The 16,759-nt window shown below is 44.5% G+C and overlaps 1 long non-coding RNA gene across 1 annotated transcript in view; it reads right to left on the reverse strand.

Moving 5' to 3' along the window:
- LOC135972789 (uncharacterized) overlaps positions 1-16,759 on the reverse strand; it is a 51,067-nt gene that overhangs the window by 6,345 nt on the left and 27,963 nt on the right. The window contains exon 2 of the long non-coding RNA XR_010589309.1: positions 16,443-16,551. This is a non-coding gene — a long non-coding RNA (uncharacterized LOC135972789). The remainder of the gene's footprint in view (positions 1-16,442; positions 16,552-16,759) is intronic.

Consider the following 16,759-nt stretch of genomic DNA (forward strand, 5'->3'; position numbering starts at 1 on the left):
GCAATGAGTTTTCCCACCATAAAGCAGCATAAATTATAAAGGGCTTTTTCTCTCTGCAGTCTAGTGGTAGAGATGGCTCTGAGCAGCATAGTTCGGATCCAGATCTTAATTACCCTAAATTAAGGAGAAGGGGTCACTTCCCCCACAACATTTGCATCTGCATCTAGTATTGAACTTCAGCCAAATTCAGAGGAACAGATCCAGGGATGTAGCTCGTGTCCCAAATCTTGAAAAATGTCAATAGTTTCCAACTGCTCAAGTTAAAACTGACCTCCCATACAAGGTCACGAGTTGGGAAAATGGGCTATAGCACACCATGTTGCAAAGACATCTTTTTTTCTCAAGCATTTGATGACAGGATGGGATGAGGTTTGGACAGAGCATCACATTTTGAATGACACATTTTGGGGTCCTGTTGATTATGATTGCAGCAGAGGATTTAAGTAGCTTTATGTTGTTTTTTATTTTTCCAAATTATAAGAGTGCCCAGAGCTTGGTATGGGAACTTCTATTGTTTTTTTCTTTATAAAGCTGAATAACTAACTAAATAAATCTAGAGACTAATTAGGGTAATGTCTCCACTGTCCACATGGTGTTGGCCTGTAATAGGATCAGGGTCATTTTTGTGTACCAACAAGCAATGGTGTTGTTTCCAACATCAGCCTGGATCCTGGAAGGATTTTCACCCTGGAAAATCAAAGAAAGAACCCTGAAGGCATCTTTCAAGATATCTGGTCCTGTACTAGTCAATGGAAGTTTTAGCAGTGATTTCAATAGGAGCACGAACTGGCCCTAATCTGGAACACTAATTCACCCCCCAGGATATCTGTAAACATAGATGGAAGGTTGGAAGAACAACCAAGTCTGAACCCATCCTGCAATTCTTAATCAGGAAAAACTCCCATTGACTTCAGTCTGAAAGTTGCTTGAGTAAGAAATTCAGAATTTTACCTTTCATATTTATTCAATCCCCCATCCCTGCTCTGTTCAATAGCTGCTATCCTCTGAAGAGCGCATTGGCGAGTGGTGAAATCATAACATTAGAAGTGATCTAAATCTAATTTCTCCTTCCTTCATCTTTGACCCATTCCTCAATTCATTTGCATACTTCAATACTATTGGTTAGTGTGGGAAGAGGAAGAACACATATAAATGACAGCCAGAAAAAATAGTCGTGTATAATGACCACTATATATCTAGAAGTTACTGAAGCGTGTATCTGCTCCCACTGAGTTAGTAGTCTGTTAGTGATTGTAAACATGGCTATTTACTTGATAAGAAAATCATCAAACCCTAAGTGTTTGATTTAAACCTATATAATTTTGAGCCATTTGGCCCAAGTTATGGCTGGCTTTACTCAGGTGCACAAGGGCACAGAAGGGTATAAAATGGCCCCACCATGCACCTCAATGCACAGGCTGGCTACAGCTGCACTGGGAAGTGCAGACACAGCTTAATACTAGTGCTGCTGCTGCTGCTGCTAATAGCTGTCCCACAGTAGGGGCCAGAATGAGGGAAGGGCCATTGCCCCATCTCTCCTCACCTGCCAGCAAAGCTGTCTAGGCATTGAAGGAGGAGCACTTGCTCCAATCCTTGCATATGTGGTGAAGCTGCTGCTGCGGCAGGAGGAATTCTGGCTGACTTTCGAGCTGCACATCTCTCCAAGTGCAAAAGCAAGAACGTAGCCCTTTATCTTTGCTAAGGATTGAGGCCTTTTTGGTTTTTGAGATGTTTCTACTAAAGAATCATGCAGTTTTACTTCCTAAAATTCTCTTACTACCAACAAATTTTTAAGTTATAAGTCACAGTGGTGATAGACAGAATCCCTTTCTCCAGACCACCAAGCGTGATAATTACCGGCTCCCTACTAACTCTTCCTGATGTAGGGTTGCCTTCCTACAGAAACTTTTTTTTCTCAGCATGTCTTTCTGAGGGCTGGCCCTTTAAAGTTGGCAGAGCCAAGAGGCTGCAGCTTTAAAGTGAGGACTCCTCAAGTGGAACCTGCGGGCTGCAGCTTCTTCTCTTTTAAATGGTAAGTACCTGCTATGTTTTCCCTTTCTCAATGGCAAACAAATGACACCTTCACACAATACATTCATACATCAATATTCTATACTATGAACTGTGTGATATGCATACATCATCTCACTGGTATCAATTGGATTCTAAGTACAGATATATTCATTTTATAGGATATATAGTGAATATATACAGGATACATCAGTAACATCGTATCAGATGTAACAGGCAAGACTGGATGTGAATGGGAAGTACACCACAGCAGTATTTTAGGCCTGGTTTCTACTGGTGTAACTTCATTTACTCCAGTGAAGTTACTCCTGATGTATACACTGGTAGCACAGAATCAGGCACATAGTATTTTTACTATGCACAAGTCTAGCAGGTGTAATAGTGGGTCATTATCGAATACAACACTGATAACAACATGGCTACATAATGGCTGCAAATATGCCAAACAATTTCTAGTGTATTTATTTATTTTTGTGTGTCTATTAGTGAAGACCTTTGTGCTGCTTGGATCTGCATTAGGTTTAGATTGGGGTTCAAAGTTCCTATCCAAGGGTAAGCCAGCATTAACGTGTAGTTGGAGTTGATGGTATTAAACTTGTGCAAATTATTCTTCTGAGATTTCATCCCTAAGTTACGCCAGCTAGAATGATGGAAAACTCATAAGATCACCTGTTCTCTTGAAAGTTCTGTGGCACCCGAAACAGATCCAGAAAGCTGGCTTTTTCCTGTGTTGCACCTGCCCCCAGAACCAGATTTCAGGTTGGATGTTCTGGCTCTGGACCATATCTAATTAGCATAAATAAAGGCCAATAGGTGCACACCATTTTAGGGATTTGACCAAAGCCCACCCAAACAAGGAAACACAGAATGAAGGTTGCCATTTCTTCTGTAGCTGTGCCCTGTGTATTGCAGCGCTCTGGGACTCAGATTCAGCCGTGAAGGGCCAGATTTAGAAAAGTAGTTAGGCACCTAAAGATTCAGATAGGCAACTAAGGGATTTTCAAAAGCACCTAAGTTAGTAGGTAACTAACTCCTATTGATTTGGGAGTTGGGTGGCTAACCTGCTTATCCTACTAGGTGCCTACTGCACCGTTAGGCACCTAAATAGGTTTCTAACTTTGGCTCCAACACTTAGGCATATGTTTAATTTAAGCATATTCTTAAATAAGCATATGTTTAAAATGAAGCATGTTTAATTGCTTTGCTGAATAACAATGGATTGTGCTTGAAAGCCTTGCTGAATTGGGGTCAGGAAGATGATTCACTTTGCTGAAACCCCTCCAGTGGGTTGGCACAATTGAATGACTTACGGACACAGTGGTAGCCCTGCACTTGAAGTCAGACCAGTCAAGATTTTTTTGTTTTGTTTAGAAACTAGTTTTTGTTTTTTTCTAAATGGAAGAGAATTATAAATGAATTGGGTAGGGAAGCTAAAGTTTCTAGTTCATTTAGTTCCTGTTTTCAGTGTTATTCCATTTTTAACATTTACCTAAAGTTTGTATCTTCCCAAGTCCTATTTCATGGTTAGTATAAGGCCAGCCTGAAAGATAATATATTGTGACTGTTATATTATTTATTTCAAAGCCAAGTTATTGATTATTGCATGCTGAAAATGACAAATGGCATCGAAGAAAGGCACGGTCAGCGAGTTCTATTAAAGAAATGATAGTATTGCTCATGGATTGTTAAAAGGTTCAGTTTAGGTACTTTATAGGTTTATATCCATCACTATTTAATGACCAAATGATGAAAAATATGAGTCACGGGAACAATTTCTTTCTGTTGGAGTTTTAGGTTAAAGCAGTTAGCAAAATACGACAATTTTTGTGCTGAGGTTTTATGCTCCTAGATTTCATAGAGCATAACAATTAGTGCAATTTTTTTTAAAGGTGATGACTTTATGTACATATAATAACTAATAACATGACTGGAGTATTATGCAAAAATGAAACATGATCTGCATAGACAAAGTAAATGACCTTATTTTGGGCTAAATCCTAGTCCCTGCTGTGCATGCATGTTCATATGGGAAAAGGGCATGCAAGCAGCCAGGCAGATTTTTTCCATAGAACACAGGAATGCACCAGAAAGTACAGCCAGCTAGGGGTCAACCCCCGCATAAAGGGCCTAAAACCCACTGAAATCAATGGAAAGATTCCCATTGATTTCAATGAACTTTGGGTCAGTCTCTAAATCCCCAGAGGGGAATAGTCCAAGGCGGCATTCCATCCCCCCAAGTGACCCACTATGTATACTCTGTGCAATCCTCGCCTGCAGCAGTTGTATTTCTGTGCCAGGAAATACAAGTATTCCTGACTCATCTTTGCTGCATAGCCGAGGTTGAGTTTGGCCTATTTGCTACATATTTGTAATTCCTGAAATTTTGGCTGTAATTCTAAGTGTTTTGTTTTTTACAGATTTATGTGTATTTTTTCACCCACTTATTCTATTAGAGCCTTCTCTGTTAAAACCACTCAGCTCATGAAAGCTTGTAACCTCTGCTTTCAAAACAATAGCAAGAATCGAGGGTCACTAATAACTCTCCTATCTGTGCTGAGAAACTCCATTTAATCATTATCAGCATTGTTGGCAAATAAGAAACACCACTCGATTGGACAACGGTGACATTGTCGTAAAGATCCTATCCAGGATGAAATGAACAGCCAGCTGCAGTGTTTGCCACTGTGAATTGTAGCTGTGTGACCTGGAATCTGGCCTAAAAAGCTGGTATAAATCTAGCAAAAAAGACAGTTACTCACCTTTGTAACTGTTGTTCTTCGAGATGTGTTGCTCATATCCATTCCAATTAGGTGTGCGCGCGCTGAGTGCACGATTGTTGGAAGATTTTTACCCTAGCAACACTCGGTGGGTTGGCTGAGGCGCCCCCTGGAGTGGCGCCCTTATGGCGCCAGATATATGCCCCTGCCGACCCAGCGCCCCCTCAGTTCCTTCTTGCCAGCTACTCCAACAGCAGGGAAGGAGGGCGGGTTTGGAATGGATATAAGCAACACATCTCAAAGAACAACAGTTACAAAGGTGAGTAACCATCTTTTCTTCTTCGAGTGCTTGCTCATATCGATTCCAATTAGGTGACTCCCAAGCCCTACCTAGGCGGTGGGGTTGGAGTGAGATGTCGCAGAGTGAAGGACCACTGAACCAAATGCCGCATCATCCCTGGACTGCTGCACTATGGCATAGTGGGAAGCGAAGGTATGCACTGATGACCAAGTTGCTGTCCTACAGATCTCCTGTATGAGCACATGAGCCAGAAAGGTGGAGGACGAAGCTTGAGCCCCAGTAGAATGGGCAGTGAGGCAGGTAGTTGGGACACCAGCCAAGTCACAGCACGCACGAATGCATGATGTAATCCAAGATGAGATTCGCCATGAGGAGACCGGGAGGCCCTTCATCTGGTCTGCCACCACTACAAACAGCTGGGACGTCTTCCTAAAAGGTTTTGTTCGTTCGATGTAAAAGGCGAGAGCCCTACGAACGTCTAGGGAATGTAGCTGTTGCTCTTATCACAAAGCGTGTGGCTTCGGAAAGAAGACCGGGAGGAAGATGTCTTGGTTGACATGGAAGGCAGAATCCACCTTAGGGAGGAAGGCGGGTGTGGTCGCAGCTGTACCTTGTCCTTATGGAACACCGTATACGGTGGGTCCGATGTGAGGGCTCGAAGTTCCGACACTCGTCTCGCCAATGTGATAGCGATGAGGAAAGCTGTTTTCCAGGAAAGGTACAGAAGCAAGTAGGTGGCCATCGGCTCGAAAGGGGCACCCATGAGTCTAGATAGAACCAGATTGAGGTCCTACGTAGGCGCCAGATGATGAATTTGTGAGTACAGATGTTCCAAACCTTTGAGGAACCTGCTGACCATGGGATTGGAGAAAACCGAGCGCCCGTTTTCGCCAGGGTGGAAGGCTGAAATCGCTGCTAGGTGTACTCTGATGGATGAGACAGCTAGGCCTTGCTGTTTCAGGGACCAGAGATACTCTAGGATGGTAGGTACTGGCACCTCCAGAGGGACAGTATTGCTCAGGGCACACCAGCAGGAGAAGCGCTTCCATTTGGCCAGGTATGTGGACCTAGTGGAGGGCTTTCTGCTACCCAAGAGTACTTGCTGCACTGAACCGGAGCAATGCAGCTCAGATTGAGTTAGCCATGCAGCATCCATGCTGTGAGATGGAGGGACTGCAGGTCCGGATGACATAACCTGCCGTGTTCCTGAGTGATCAGATCTGACCACAATGGTAGAGGAATTGGTATGGTCATCGACAGATCGAGGAGTGTGGAGTACCAATGCTGTCTGGGCCACGCCAGAGTGATCAAGATTAAGCGGGCCTTGTCTCTGCATAACTTGAGAAGGACCTTGTGGACCAATGGAAATGGAGGGAAGGCATAGAGCAGGTGGTCTTTCCATGGTATCAGGAAGGCATCCAACAGGGAGCCCGGGGAGCGTCCCTGGAGAGAGCAGAACACCTGGCACTTCCGATTCTCGCGAGAGGCGAAAAGGTCTATGTGGGGAAATCCCCACTTCTGGAAAACAGAATGGATAACATCCGGACGTATTGACCACTCATGAGCCAGGAAGGACCTGCTGAGGCGATCTGCCAAGGTGTTCTGGACTCCTGGGAGAAACGACGCCACCAGGTCGATTGAGTGGGCTATGCAAAATTCCCAGAGGTGTATGGCTTCCTGACAGAGGAACCGCGCTCTGCCTTGCTTGTTGATGTAAAACATGGCCGTTATGTTGTCTGTGAAGACTGTGACACAACGGCTCTGAAGGTGTTCACGGAATACCTGACACGCCAGGCGTACTGCTCTCAATTCCCTTACGTTGATGTGCAGGGTTATTTCTTGTGCAGACCAAAGACCTTGTGTGCGAAGGTCCATGAGGTGAGCGCCCCAGCCCAGTTATGATGCGTCCGTGGTCAGGACTAGAGAGGGCTGTGGGGCATGGAATGCAAACAAACAAAGCTGGGGTTTAGCCACCAACCCAGAGAGGATAAGACCTCCGTTGGCACCATGAGTACTGTGTCCAAACTGTCTTGGCCTGGACAGTACATTGACGATAGCCAGGTCTGAAGTGGACAGAGGCGTAGTCTGGCATGTCTGGTCACGAAGGTGCACGAGGCCATGTGGCCCAGAAGACCGAGACACGTGCATGCTGTCAAGGTCGGGACGTTTTGGAGGCCGTGAATAATGGTGGTCATGGACTGGAAGCGGGCCTGCGGTAGGCACGCCGTCGCGAGATTCGAGTCCAGGATCGCCCCAATGAAGTCTATTCTTTGGGCTGGCTCCAAAGTGGACTTTTCGGTGTTGAGCAGCAGGCCCAGTTGCCTGAACAAGCTCATGATGAACCGAACATGAGACTGCACCTGTAGCTCGGAACGACCCCGAACGAGCCAGTCGTCGAGGTACGGGAACACTTGGATCTGATGTCGGCGGAGCGAGGCCACTACGACAGCCATTCACTTTGTGAAGACCCTTGGTGCTGTGGACAGGCCAAAGGGAAGGACGGTAAATTGGAAATGCTGCTGGTTGACCACAAAGCGAAGGAATCGCCTGTGCGGCGGGTAAATTGCTATGTGGAAGTACGTGTCCTTCATGTTGAGGACGACGTACCAGTCTCCAGGATCCAGGGAAGGGATAATGGTCCCCAGGGAAACCATGCGGAACTTCAACTTTACCATGAATTTGTTGAGTCCGCGCAGGTCCAGGATGAGCCGTAGTCCCCGCTTTGCCTTGGGGATTAGGAAGTAACGGGAGTAAAAACCCCTGCCCCTCAAATCCTTTGGGACCTCTTCCACCGCTCTGATAGACAGGAGCACCTGTACCTCCTGTAAGAGGAGTTGCTCATGAGAGGGGTCCCTGTAGAGGGACAGGGAGGGAGGGTGGGAAGGGGGGGGGCAAAACAAACTGAAGATGGTATCCAGTTTCCACCATGCATAGGACCCAGTGATCTGACGTTATGTGGGACCACGCAGGGAGGAAATAGAACAGGCGGTTGAAGAAAGGCGGGAAAGGATCCTGCAAGGAGACTGGTGCTCCGTCCTCGGGCAAAACCTTCAAAAGATTTGCTTGGGCCCCGCCAATGGTTTTGGGGGGCCCTGATTCTGGCCTGATTGAGGACCAGATTGTCTCCTCCTATTACCACGGCCACGCCTTCTAGCGAAGTCTTGCCGCGGTCGAGGGTTAGGGTAGGTGCACTGCGGTTGGGGCTGGAAGGGCCTACATTGCGTCACCGGGGTATGCATGCCCAATGAGCGCATGATGGCCCGGTTGTCCATCAGACTCTGAAGTCTGGGATCAGTTTTGTCTGAGAACAGCCCCTGGCCATCAAAGGGCAGGTCTTGAATAGTCTGCTGCAGCTCCGGTGGAAGACCGGACACTTGTAGCCATGCAATGCGGTGCATAGCCATGCCTGAGGCTAGAGTCCTAACTGCCGAGTCCGCCGTGTCTAAAGACGCCTGCAGGGATGTCCTCGCCACTTTCTTGCCCTCTTTTAGCAAGGCCCCAAACTCCTCCCTGGACTCCTGGGGAACCAACTCCTTGAACTTCCCCGTCGAGTTCCAGGTGTTATAATTATAACGGCTCAGGAGGGCCTGCTGGTTAGCTACCCTGAGCTGTAGTCCACCCGTTGAATAAATCTTGCACCCAAATAAATCCAGGTGCCTAGCGTCCTTAGACTTAGGGGCAGGTGCTTGCTGGCCGTGTCTCTCCCTCTCGTTCACAGACTGTACAACGAGGGAGCAAGGTTGGGGGGTGAACATACAAATATTCATAGTCCTTAGAGGGCACCATGTATTTCCTCTCCACCCCTCTGGCCGATCATACCGGGAGGGAGAGCTTCGTGAGGCAGAGCGGCACCGCGAGTACGACCGGCACCGAGATGGGGATCGGTGCCAGGACTGCGAGCGGTGCAGAGACCGGGACTATCGACGGGATCAGGTCCACAACCTGGACCGGGACTGAGATCGGTGCCGAGCTGTCTCGCTCTGCGATGGAGGTCGCATGAAGGCTGGCTTCCCTATGGATGGAACAGTCCGCACCGGCGGTGCCAGAGGGTGAGACGGTCCAGGCTCAGTCAGCGCGATCAGGTCGCGAGCGGTGGAGGTCTCCAGAATGGACGGCAGGCCAAACTCAACCACGGTGCGCACCAGGGAGCTTGTGTGCACCAGACTCAACGGCGCTTGCGGCGCCGGAATTGATGGTGCCGGAGTTGGAGTCTTCGCAGGGCGGTCCAGCACGGGCCGTTGCTCCAATGGGGGTACAGGTGGCACCTGCAACTGCACAGGCGCAGCAGGTGGTTTGTGCTGCTTCTTGGGCCGTGGAGACAGCAAGTGATGTCACATCTGTACTGGTGCTGGAGACGTCCAGTGCCTAGAGTCTTCGCTGGTGCCGGGTTGTTCCGGTGCCTGAGGCTCACTTCGGACCGATGGCGCCTGGTCTGCATGCAGTGCTGAGGGCACCGGGCTAAGTGCCGCTTCCATTAGGAGCTGTTTTAACCAAAAGTCCAGCTCCTTTTTTGTCCGAGGCTTGAAAGCCTTACAAATGCGGCACTTATCTGGTTGATGGGATTCCCCCAGGCACTGCAAACAGGAGTCGTGGAGGTCTCCCGTAGGCATTGGCTTGAGACAGGCCAAGCAAGGCTTGAAACCCGGAGACCTAGGCATGGGTCCTGGTACCGGGGAGGAGGGAAGGGGATAAACCCCGTTTCCTCCAAGTACTATCTACACGATCTACAAAACTATTAAAACTACACCAAACAACTATCTACAGTACAATGAGTAAAGAGCTAGGGATGTGGAGATCAGCTATGCCATGCTCCACAGTTCCAATGACCGTCACGGGTGGTAGGAAGGAACAGAGGGGGCGCTGGGTCGGCAGGGGCATATATCCGGTGCCATAAGAGCGCCACTCCAGGGGGCGCCTCAGCCGACCCACCGAGTGTTGCTAGGGTAAAAATCTTCCGACGATCGTGCATGCAGCGTGTGCACACCTAATTGGAATCAATATGAGCAAGCACTCGAAGAAGAATAAATCTTTCACAATCGCCTAAGGTTTCATGCTGCCTTAACTCAACTCTTTTACCTAATCCCTGACCTTTCTTTATAATTTTTCATATCGTCCCAGGTAAAATCAGGGCCTTCTGTTGCAGGAGACTCAACTGAGAGCAATCATGAGCTTATACTTTATCCTGAGATAGATAAACAGGATGGGCAATAGCATGCTCATGAGAAACCTTTGGGGAGTTTGGCAATGTTCTGCATTTAATTTCATAGAGGCAGCCACATTAATTTCTTTTTTGATATTGCTTTATTTTAATGCATCTTGTAACAAATCCATGGTTGAATACATCATGACTGGTATTTAAACTGCCCTCAGAGAGCATCAAGCTTCCTTTCTCTCTTCTACAGGTCTCTTAGCACTTCAGGAAAATCTTTGTTAGCTGTAGCAGTCCGAGGGTTTATATGCTTTAGAACAGACAGTATACAGCGTGCAATGTTCTTTCTCTGTCACTTGTTTGTTTACACACTCACACACTCTCTCTCTCGGGTAGGTCAGTTGTTCTATCTAGTACACTTGAGTGGCACACAAGCAAACTGCACATCTCTTACCCCTCCCAGAATTGAGCAAAGTTCATCCACAAGTGACTGTGGTTCATAGCAATTCAAACCCAACAGCCAGGATCTGTGTCCTCATACGTACAGACATCACAGTTTGCAGCTCCACTGCACGCCATGTCCTGCCACATGAACTCTGAGTGCCACATTTGAATAATGTTAGGAGGGGAGAGTTAAGATAAAGTGCACATCAGTCTGATATAAAGAAATATACCATTCCTTTCTATTTAGCACATAAGCACTGCTTTAAGCAGTACCTTGTTAGTATAGTGCCCCAAAAGTCATAAAGGGCATTAACCTAAAATTAAGGTACCACAAAAAACTGGAAGTACTGGTCCCCCACTGCATTACATTTCTAGCCAACATTTTTTAAAATGGGTGCCTATATACCTAGGCACCTAAATAAGTGACCTGCTCTTCAAAAGTGCCATATACCAACACCTATTGACTTTATTGGGATCTGCTGACTACTCAGAGTTTTTGAAAGACAGGCCACTTGTTTAGATACCTGTGGATTTAAAGCCTAACTTTGGGTACCCATTTTAGAAGATCCTGGCTTTTTCCTCACTGCCTGAAGACAGGCTGCTTCCCCTTTCTTCAGGGACAACTAGTGAAGTCACAAGGAGAACAACAGCTTATGAACATAGAAATAAGAGATAGAAAAGACCCATTAAGTACTCAAATGCATCTCTGGACCATCTAGTCCAAACCTGTGCTGCTACTTCTGATTAAGGGCATGGTGCTCTTTCTGGCTGTGGGTTTGAACCATTATAGTGAATCGTACTTAAAACTGTCCATTTTGGAATATCTTTCTATATAATCCACCAGCAAGGTCTGGTTGCCAAGACAAACAAACAAAAAAACACACCATGATGTCAATCCATAAGGTAAGATATTTCAGCTGAAACTGCTGTCAAGATAGGTCAGCTTTAGGCCTAACAATGCTCTTGATCATGTTCCATTAAGGAAGCTGACCCCAGATTTTTATGTACTTCCTTTATGGTCTGCTTCCATACTTCAGCTATGTCAACGCTAGCTGTGCCGCTGTAAGGTCTTCCGTGTAGCTGCTTTTGCCAGCAGGAGAGAGCTCTCCTGCCAGCATAATTAAAACACCCCCAATGACCTGCATTAACTATGTCTCCTGCCAGCATAGCACTGTCCACACCAGCACTTTGGTTGGTGAAACTTATGTCGGTCAGGGGGGTGGTTTTTTCATACCCCTGATCGACAAAAGTTTTGCTGATAAAAGTGCTAGTGTAGACAAAGTCTTACTTACTCCTGCCTACTCTAAAGAAACCTAGTTTCTTACTACTCCCACAGAACAAGCAGGTATCATAACTACACTTCATAGGCTGTGCTACAGTGCTATTCTGAAGATGCATACTAAAAATGGCCATTACACACTGGGGGGCCAATCCTGTTCCTATTTCAGTAAATGGAATTTTGCTACGGACTTCAATGGGAAAAGCAAGCCCAATATCTTATTTCTGGAAATTACTCCTGACTCAGACCAGGGGTTAAGGCTGTTATTCTGCTGTTATTGAAGTCAATGGCAAAACCCCCACTGACTTTGACATATGCCATATCAGACCCAAAGTGGGTGGTATTACCTAGGTATTTCCTCCCATGAAAAATCTGAGTATTAAAGCCACACCCATGAGAGACCTATCTATGCAGACCTAACACCCAGTGTAGACAGTGCTATGTCAAAGGAAGAATTCTTCCTTCTACTTAACTACCATCTCTCAGGGAGGTGGAGAACTCCACCCATTGGCAAAGGTAGTGTCTACCCAGAAGCGGTTTTAGTCTCTCTATGCCTCACTTCCTCATCTGTAAAATAGTGATAACGGAACTTCCCAACCTTAGAGAGGCATTGTGAAGATAAACACATACAAATTGTGAGGCGCTTAGATTTTATGGTAATAGAGGCCATATCAATTTCCTTCGATTGATAAGCAAAAGTGGCAGAGTCAGGCCCTTGGTTTGAAGTGCATAATAAAGCACTGTGAAAATATAACATTTCATAGAATCATAGAAATGTAAGCCTGCAAGGACCTTTAATAGATCATCTAGTCCAGTTGTCTGCTCTGAGGCAGGACTAAGTATTTTCTAGACCATCCCTAATATGTGTTTGTCCAACCTGCTCTTAAAAACCACCAATGACGGAGATTCCACACCCTCCCTAGCAATTTGTTCCAGAACTTAACTACCCTGACAGTTAGGAACTTTTTCCTAATGTCCAACCTAAATCTCTCTTGCTGCAATTGAAGCACATTGCTTCTTGTCCTATCCTCAGCAGATAAGGAGAACAATTTATCACCTTCCTCTTTATAACAATCTTGTATTTACTTGAAGACTGTCTCGGTTTTCTCTTCTCCAGATTAAACAAACCTGATTTTTTCAATCTTTCCTCATAAGTCATGTTTTCTAGACCTTTAATAATTTTTGTTGCTCTCCTCTGGACTTTCTCCAATCTGTCTACATCTTTTCTGAAGTGGGGTGCCCAGAAATGGACATAGTACTCCACTGAAGCCTTATCTGTGATAAGGAGCGTGAAATAATTTTTTCTTGGGTCTTGCTTACTCCACTTCTGCCAATATATCCCAGAATGATGTTCACTTTTTTGCAACAGTATTACATTGTTGACTCATCTTTAGTTTGTAATCCACTATAACCCCTAGATCTTTTTCTGCAGTATTCCTTCCTAGGCAGTCATTTCCCAATTTGTATTTGCAATTGAGTATTCCTTCCTAAGTGGAATACTTAGCATTTACTCTTATTGAATTTCATCCTATTTATTTCAAACAATTTCTCCAGTTTGTCGAGATTCTTTTGAATTCTAATCCTGTCCTCCAACATGCTTGCAATGCTTCCCCCACCCCCACGCATGGTATTGTCTGCAAACTTTACAAGTGTACTCGCTATCCTATTATCCAAATCATTTATGAAGATATTGAACAGAACCGCACCTAGGACAGATCTCTGAGGGACCCCACTTGATATGCCCTTCCATCTTGATTGTGAATCCTTGATAACTACTCTGTGAATATGATTTTTCAACCAGTTGTGCATCCATCTTATATTATGTTTGCCTAGACTGTATTTCTCAAGCTTGCTTATGAGAAGATCATGGAAGACAGTATCAAAAGCCTTACTAAAATCAAGATATGCCACCTCTACTGATCCCCCCTCTTGCCCCCTTCAGAAGACTTGTTACCCTGTCATGGAAGCATATTAGGTTGGTTTGACATGATTTGTTCTTGACAAAGCCATGTTGTTTGTTATTTATCACCTTATTATCTCCTAGGTACTTACAAATTGATGATTTGCTCTGTTATCTTTTTGGGCACCAAAGTTATGCTGACTGGTCCACAATTCCCTGGGTTGTCCTTATTCGCCTTTTTATAGCTAGGTACTATATTTGCTCTTTTCCAGTCCTCTGGGATCTCTCCCAACATCCATGGGTTCTCAAAGATAATGGCAAATGGCTCAGAGATCTCTTCAGCCAGTTCCTTAAATATTCTAGGATGTATTTTGTCAGGCCCTGTTGACTTGAAGATATCTAACTTGTCTAAGTAATTTTTAACTTGTTCTTTCTCTATTTTAGCCTCAGATCATACCCCATATACACTGATGTTCACTGTGTTAGTCATCTAATCATTGCTAATATTTTTGGTGAAAACTACAATGAAAAAGGCATTTAATACTTTGGCCACAACTGCATTTTCTGTTATTGTCTTTTCCTCTTCATGGAATAATGGGCCTCCTCTGTCCTTAGTCTTCCTCTTGCTTCTAATGTATTTGTAAAATGTTTTCTTGTTACCCTTTATGTCCCTCGCTAGTTTAATCTCATTTTGTGCCTTGGCCTTTCTAACGTGGTCCCTACATGCTTGTGTTGTTTTTCTATATCCATCCTTCATAAATTTCACCTATTTTCCACTTTTGTATAACTCTTTTTCAAGTTTTAGGTCATTGAAGATCTCCTGTTTAAACCAGGGCAGTCTCTTAACATACCTTCTATCTTTTCTATGTATTGGGATAGTTTGCTCTTGTGCCCTTAATAATGTCTCTCTAAAAAACTGCCAACTTTCCAGAAATCTTATTTCCCAAGATCAGCTTCCCAAGGGAACTCACCTACCCAGTTTGCTAAATTCTTCCTTCTTGAAGTCCACTGTCTTTATTCTGATGTTTCCCCCTACCTCATTCCTTAGAATCATAACCTCTATCATTTCATGATCACTTTCACCCAAGCAGCCATCTTCCTTCCAATTCTTAACTAGCTCCTCCCTATTTGAATCAAATCTAGAACAGCTGTTCCCCAGTCACTTTTTATATCTTCTGTAATAAAAAGTTGTCTCCAATGCACTTCAAGAACTTTTTGGATAATCTGTATCCTGTTTCCCAACAGATGTCTAGGTAGCTAAAATCCACTGTCACTATCAAGTCCTGTGTTTTGGATAATTTTGTTAGCTGTTTTTTTTTTTAAACCTCATTCACCTCTTCTTCCTAGTTAGGTGGTCTACAGTAGATCCTTCCCATGACATCACCCTTGTTGTTTTTAATCCTTTTATCCTTACCCAGAGACTTTCAGCAGGTTGGCCTCCCACTTCTATTTTGACCTCAGTGCAAGCGTATACATCTTTGATATACAGGGCAACACCTCCTCCCTTTTTCCCCCTGCCTGTCCTTTCTGAGCAAGTTGAACTGTTCTATACCAATATTCCTGTCATGATTATCCCACCTACTCTCTGTGATGCCAATTTTATGTCATAATTGTGATTATTCACCAGTATTTCTAGTTCTTCCTGGTTATTCCCCATATTTCTTGCATTAGTATACAGACATCTAAGATGTTTATTAGATTTCCCCTCTATAGCCCCTCTTGTCTCTCCTTTGTCCTTGATATGATTGCCCATGTTCCCCTCAGATTCTGACCCTTCAGCCGGGTCTCCATGTTCTGGACTTACCTGCAGGCATTTGTCTCCTGCTTCTGTCAAACACAGTTTAAAGCCTGCCTCACTAGGTTAGCCAGTCTGTATCAGAAGATACTCTTCCCCTTCCTTGATAAGTCAACCCCATCTGTGCTCAGCTGTCCTTCTTGGAACAGCATCGCATGGTCAAGGAAGCCACATTCATATAAATATAAATATGCCCAACACCTTATTGTAAAGTTTTTTTTTAGTACTAAAACAAACTTGCCCCTGGGCTGAGATCCTGTACATTAAATTTAATCTTAAAACACATATTGTGTGTTGAACTGATAAACTGCTCAAAACCAGGAATTTACAAGGGAAATGGTGACTCCACCTAAATTATAAGGTTCAGAATCTTTAAAACCAACCCTAACATCTTGCAGCTAGTGCTAATAAAATGAAAGGAACTGTTACTTTTATACAAAGTGTTTGTGCCAACAATATTTGTAGTCTTCTAGAAGATGAAAAACAAAATGTTTTCACCTGTCAATGTTTCCTTCTCTGTTTGGCAAGTATATTTTGCTATGATGTATGGAAAACAATAAAATTGAGGAAATGCAAAGTTAAGGGTGAAAAGCAACATATGTCTGCACACAAACACCTAGTAATAACTGGGAACTCCCTTAACTGCATTTTTAATGAATCCTCTGTGCCGTGGTATTGAAGTGCATATGGCTTGTTTCACCCTTAGTAGTGAATTTCCTTGCTTGCATTGTCTTCTGACATAAACTTAATTTTCCTTTGATGCTATGTGGTGGTGTGAAGCAGTGATTATGGCATGGGACTGGGAGAATTTGGGTACTAGTCTCACCTCTGCCCTTGAGTTACTCTGACATCTGGTAAATTGCTTTTTCTCTCCACACCTCAGCTTCTCCATCTGTTAAATGAGTCCTAATTCCAATCAGGGTCATTAGGCACTCCTGTAATATAAATATTACATTATAATAGTACATCTTCTTTCCTCGGTGCATTTGTGCATCCATGGTGGACAACATTTAAGGAGTTTCTAGGTCAGGTTCGTGACAGATGTAAACGATTAATTAAACAAACCATGAAAAATCTGAGTCAGGCAGGTTAGTTCTCTGAACAAAATTTATGTTTATAAAATGTTGACAAAACAGCATACAT

The sequence above is a fragment of the Chrysemys picta genome, chromosome 7 (assembly GCF_011386835.1).
Source record: "Chrysemys picta bellii isolate R12L10 chromosome 7, ASM1138683v2, whole genome shotgun sequence".
Lineage (NCBI taxonomy): Eukaryota > Metazoa > Chordata > Testudines > Emydidae > Chrysemys > Chrysemys picta.